Source organism: Sapajus apella, unplaced genomic scaffold (assembly GCF_009761245.1).
Source record: "Sapajus apella isolate SASKATOON/1434 unplaced genomic scaffold, GSC_monkey_1.0 scaffold33, whole genome shotgun sequence".
In the NCBI taxonomy this organism is placed as follows: Eukaryota; Metazoa; Chordata; class Mammalia; order Primates; family Cebidae; genus Sapajus; species Sapajus apella.
Window position 1 is genome coordinate 5,900,190 of NW_022436973.1, and position 6,336 is coordinate 5,906,525.

The window sequence follows — 6,336 nt, forward strand, 5'->3', positions numbered from 1 at the left end:
TGTTGGTAGAGATGGGGTTTCACCGTCTTGGCCAGGCTGGTGTCGAACTCCTGACCTCAAGTGATCCACCTCGGCCTCCCAAAGTGTTAGGATTACAAGCGTGAGCCACCGCACCCAGCCCCTTATTCTTTTTAAAAATCGTCTTGGTCATATTGCACATTTACTTTTTCAGGTACATTTTATCATCAGTTTGTCAAAGTTCCATGAACAAAATATCTGTTGGAAGTTTGAGAAGAATTGCATTAAAGAAGAAATTAACATCCTTAGAACATCAGTTTTTCCCGTCTGTGAACATGGTGTCTGTCTCCTTTTAATCAGAATTGTATTTATGTTATTTTGTTTTTAATGCATTTTAATAAAGGTTAGTGGCTTTTGTCATAAAGATTTTTCACATTTCTTAATAGGTTTATTCCTGAGTACCTTATTAGTTTTGCTGCTTTTGTGAGTGGAAAAACTTTCCTTTTTTTTGATTTTGCTTTCCAAATTTTAATCAGTTTACTAATCACTATGCTTCATTCACAGACACACACACAGCAACTGTGCTTTGTCCCTGGACACACAAATGAAAACACAGCACACATGTAAATCAGAGCTAATTAGCTGAAAATGAATTAGAATTTTTGAATTAAATTTTAATTATGCAAGTAATACATGAATACATTTTCCTTTAAATAAGATTAGAGTATTTCAGGTAAAGAAGTCTCTACTGGCCTCCCCAGCCTGGCCTCAGGCCCCCCACTCTAGAAGTAGCTGCTATGAGGCATTTGCTGTTGATCCAAAATGTTTTCCTATGCACATTGAAACATGTCCTGTGTTCTATTGTTGTTTTTTGTTTGCTTGCATAGATGTGGTGGTGTACACACTGGAGGTGCTACTCCTGAGCTCAGGGCGCCCTACGGGACTCTCTTCATGTTGCACGTCGCCTGCCACAGCTGGCTCCACTGCCCCTTTCAGCTGGCTGCTGGCAACCAGAACTGATTGTGCTATGATTTATTTAGTTGTTGCTTATTAAAACGCTTCCAGTATTATATCAATAAGACAAACCTATAACAGCATCATTCTATATGCCCCTTTTGCTCATGTACAAGTGTTCTAAGTATCTCTGGAGCCGATACTTAGAAATGTGTGTCCGTTTCTCCAGACCATCTCCAGGTTTTACATTTTAACCAATCTGGAGGGGAGAAAAATAGTATCTTGTTTTAGTTTGCATTTTTCTGAATTATCAGAATGGCTGAAGTCTATGTATTGCCTGTCCATTTATAGTTCCTTCTCTGCATTACTTGTCCATATCTTTTACCCTTTTTTTTAGTGTATGTTGTCTTTTCCTTATTGATTTTTTAAGAAGCTTTTTATGTATTTTGTATACTTTATGCATATTGCAAATATTTTCTGCATTGTGATTCTTGTCATTTAATTGTAGTATGTCTTTTGAGAAATTTTAAATTTTGATATCTATTTTAATTCTATGTCTTCTTTGCCATTGTATTTCAGAAAGCCTTTCCTGCATCAAGGTCCTATGCATTTTTCCTGTATTTCTTCTCTAACATTTATCATTTATACGTGTGTGTGTGTGTGTATTTAAGCCTTTTTTTTTTTTTTTTTTTTTTTTTTGGATTATCACTTTTTCATCAGGCTGGAGTACAGTGGCATGATCTTGGCTCACTGCAACGTCTGCCTCCCAGATTCAAGTGATTCTCCTGCCGTAGCCTCCCGAGTAGCTGGGACTACAGGGACGTGCCACCATGCCCAGCTAATTCTTGTATGTTTAGTAGAGACGGGGTTTCAGCATGTTGGCCAGGATGGTCTCAATCTCTTGACCTCGTGATCTCCCCGCCTCAGCCTCCCTCCAGCCTCCCAAAGTGCTAGGATTACAGGTGTGAACCACCGAGCCCGGCTATTTAAGCCTTTTTACCACATGCAAAAACTAAATTCCATATGCATGCATGAATCTTAGGATCTAACTTTAATTCCCCCTCATCCTCCCAACAATAGATATGTAATTGTCCCAATACCACTTGTAGAATTCTATATCATTTTCCCACTAATTTAAAATTGCTACCTTTGTCTGATACTAAATCCCAGTAGGGCTCTTTCTGGTCCACTGATCTATTTGTTTGCTCCTGAGCTTGATAATATGCTTTGCTAACTAGCAGGACAAATCTCACCCTCTTTGTTGTTTTTGCAAAATTACCTTGGTCATTCTTGCATATTAGTCCTATCATGAATTCTAAAATAAGCCTTTCAAGTTTTGGGAAAATTTCTGCTGGGATTTTATTGGGGTTACAGGTGAGTTTTATGGTTTTCCCTGGTTAAAGTCTGGTCTATTTCTTGTTGAATGTATTCCTAGGTATATTACAGGCTTTGCTGTTAACTGTGAACAGGTTGCCCTCTGCTCCTATTTGTTTGGCCCTTGCTTTGTCATATCCCATTTCAGCCTGTTTACTAATCACTGTGCTTGATTCGCAGACACACACAAAGTAAACGTTCTCCCTCCCTGGGCACAAACATTTGAGCACAGCCAAATGCACAGAGGTGGCATAATTGCCTGAAAACAAATTAGAATCTTTTCAAATTATACTTTAAACAAGTAAAGTGTGCATACATTCTCCTTAAAAGTGGAACAATATGAACATAACTGTAGTCCCCTTTGGCCACCTGAGATTCTGGTTCCTGCCCCCTTACAGAGGTAGCTACTGTAATTATGTATTTCCTTCCATAGTAACATATAGTATTGATGTAGATATTTTGAATGAATTATCCGACAACATAGATATTGTACTCTGTATCCTCTGTTTTTCACTTAGTTATATCTTCAAGCTCCACCTATGTTGGTTCCTATGGCAACTCTTGTTTGCCCCCCATCTCTTCTTTTTTTCTTAAGACAGAGTCTCACTCTGTTGCCCAAGCTGGAGTGCAGTGGCACAATCTCAGCTCACTGCAACCTCCCGCTCCCGGGTTCAAGTGATTCTCCTGCCTCAGCCCTTCGAGTAGCTGGGATTACAGGAATGTGCCACCAGGCCCAGCCAATTTTTGTATTTTTAGTAGAGATGGGGTTTCATCATATTGGCCAGGCTGGTCTGGAACTCCTGACCTCATGTGATCCACTCTCGGCCTCCCAAAGGGCTGAGATTATAGGCATGAGCCACCACACCCAGCCATGTTTGCCCCTTTGAGCACCTGTGTCATACTCCATATGAATGTTCCATGTTTCCCCTTCTGTAACATCCATAGACGTTTTTTTAATATTATTATTATTTTTTTTTTGAGACAGTCTTGCTCTGTCGCCAGGCTGGAGTGCAATGGCACAATCTTGGCTCACTGCAACCTCTGACTCCCTGGTTCAAGCAATTCTCCTGTCTCAGCCTCGAGAGTAGCTGGGCTTACAGGCATGCGCCACCACGCCTGGCTAATTTTCATATTTTTAGTGAAGGCGGGGTTTCACCATGTTGGCCAGGATGGTCTCAAGCTCCTGATCTTGTGATCCACCTGCCTCGGCCTCCCAAAGTTGTGGGATTACAGGCATGAGTCCCCGTGCCAGGCCCATTCGTAGACCTTTAGTTAGTTTTTTCCTGTCTGTTATGAGGAGTACTGCAGACAGCATCTTGGTACATGCCTCCTCCTGAAATGCTTCTCCAGGATAGGCACTGAGAGTGGAACTCTGAGTCGTAGGATTGTTTGCTGTTTAAGTTTTAGTAGATAATGCCCACCTGTCTTCTGAAGTGGCTGTGCCAGGTTGAACCCCCTCCACAAGTAAATGTGGATCCTCATTTTTCCACATCACTGCCAGTTTTTCAACTTCACAGATCTGAGAGGTGAAAATGCAGTTTCTTCTTGTGCCTTTAATTTGTGTCTTTTGAATGACTGGTCACACTAGTGACCAGTGTTCTCCTTGTGGGCTTACTGATCATTTTTCTTTCCTCCTGTCGAGCTCATCTTTGGATATTCTTTGTCCATCTTTCTACTGGGTTGTCTTTTTCTTACTGATTTATGGAATTCTTTATGTTTTGTTGATATTAATTATTCTATGCATTATACGTAATTCTCTACCATTCTGACCCTAATCTTTTAACTGTATTGCATCTTTTATTACAGAAGTTTTTATTTTTATAAAAATTTAGAATGTTATTTTGTCATAAGAAGTCCCTCTCTACACCAAGATCACAACTATTTTTTCCTATATTTTTCCTAAAACTTTGTTTTTTTTGTTGCATTTATGTATTACATTATTTTGTAATTTTCATGTCTAAGCCTTTACAGAATATGAAGGTTATTTTTAGTGTGATATTGGTGTTTAATGTTAAGAAATCTCAAAATTAAGAACCAACCTTTTCAATACTGTTTATTGGATAATCTGTCATTTCCCCTGTGATTTAAAATTACTGCCTTTGAGAGCAAATCTCAGTGCAAGTCTGTGTTGGGTCTTTCTGGTTTACTCATCTGTTGTCTGCCCCTGGGCTTTGCTAACTGGAAAGACAAATATCACTCTCTTTGTTGTTTCTATAAAATTGCCTTAGTCTTTCTTGCATATTTGTTCCAATATATACATTTTATTTTATTTTTTGAGGCAGGGTCTCACTTTTTCTCCCAGGCTAGAGTACAGTGGCACGATCATAGACCACTACACTACAGCCTCAACTTCCCTGGCTCGAGTGATCCTCCTGCCTCAGCCTCCCAAGTAGCTGTGACTATAGGTGCATGCCACCACAACCAGCTAATTTTTTGTATATATTTTTAGAGAAGGGAGTCTCACTATGTTGCCCAGGCTGGTCTCGAACTCCTGAGCTCAAATGATCCTCCTACTATAGCCTCCCAAAGTGCTAGCTGTGCAGGTGTGAGCTGCTGCACCTGGCCCCATTGTATGAATTTTAGAATCAGCTTGTTAAGTTTCAGAATTCTTACTGGAATTTTGTTGGGGTTACTTGAGTTTATGGATAAATTTAAGGGAAACTGACATCTTTATCATATAGTCTTCCTACCAAGGCACATTGCTCTACTCTCAATTCAGGTCATCTTTTATGTCTTTCAGGAAAGTTTAATGGTTTTCTCTGGTTAAAGTCTGGTCTATTTCTTGTTGAATGTATTCCTAGGTATATTACAGGCTTTGCTGTTAACTGTGAACAGGTTGCCCTCTGCTCCTATTTGTTTGGCCCTTGTTTTTTCATATCCCATTTCAGCCTGTTTACTAATCACTGTACTTGATTCGCAGACACACACAAAGTAAACGTTCTCCCTCCCTGGGCACAAACATTTGAGCACAGCCAAACGCACAGAGGTAGCATGATTGGCTGAAAACAAATTAGAATCCTTTCAAATTATACTTTAATCAAACAAGTAAAATGTGCATACATTCTCCTTTTTAAAAGTAGCACGGTATAAACATAACTGTCATCCCCTTTGGCCACCCTCTGAAGTCCTCATTTCCCACCGGCTCCACAGTTTTATGTGTCTCCATCCACAGTGACACATAGTCCTGACGTGTTTTCAATGAGTCATACCACATTATAGGGATTTTACTATAAGCTGCAGGGTTCACTCAGTCTTACATTTTTACACTATACTCATATTGATATATATAGCTTTTGCCTTTAATAGCTATATTGTATTCATTCCCATGAATGTAACACATTTATCTTCTGTAAGCTTCATGGACAAGTTAATTGCTTCCCTTTCTCTCCTCCATCATGAGCAGTGCTGCAGAAATCACACTGCATGTTGCTCTGTGGTGGGATCTCTCTGGGAGTGATTGAGAAATGGAATGTTGGGTCTCAAGATGTCCACAGTTTTAGTTTTAGCAGATACTACCAATGTGTCCTCCATGATTTCTAAACCATTTAAGCTTCCAGTCAGGGGGTATGAGAGGGCTCTCTCTAATCCCCACATCCATAAGCAGTTGTTTTAAATATTTGCCAATCTCATGGGTGAAAAATTGAATCCTTTTAAAAATTTGTATTTTCCTGTTTGCTTGTGAGATTTTCATATGCATATTAGGCATTTGTATTTTTTCTGAATTGTCTGTTTTTTTAAACATCAGGTTGTCTTTATCTCACTGGTTTGTGGAATTTTCTAATGTAATCTGGATATTGATCTTTTGTGGATATGTGACACATATTTTCTTCCAGCTTGTCATTGCCTTTAACTCTTTGTAGAAGCTTTTGCTAGACAGAAGTTATCAGTTTGGACGTAATCCGATTTATCAATCTCTTCTTTTGATCGTTTTTATACAGATACCATGTTTAGTCCTTCCCTGCTCCTAAGATTTAAATATATTATTTCTTCTTTTCTAATAATTTTATAATTTTGTTTTTATTTGGTTCTTTAATGCATCTGGAATATATT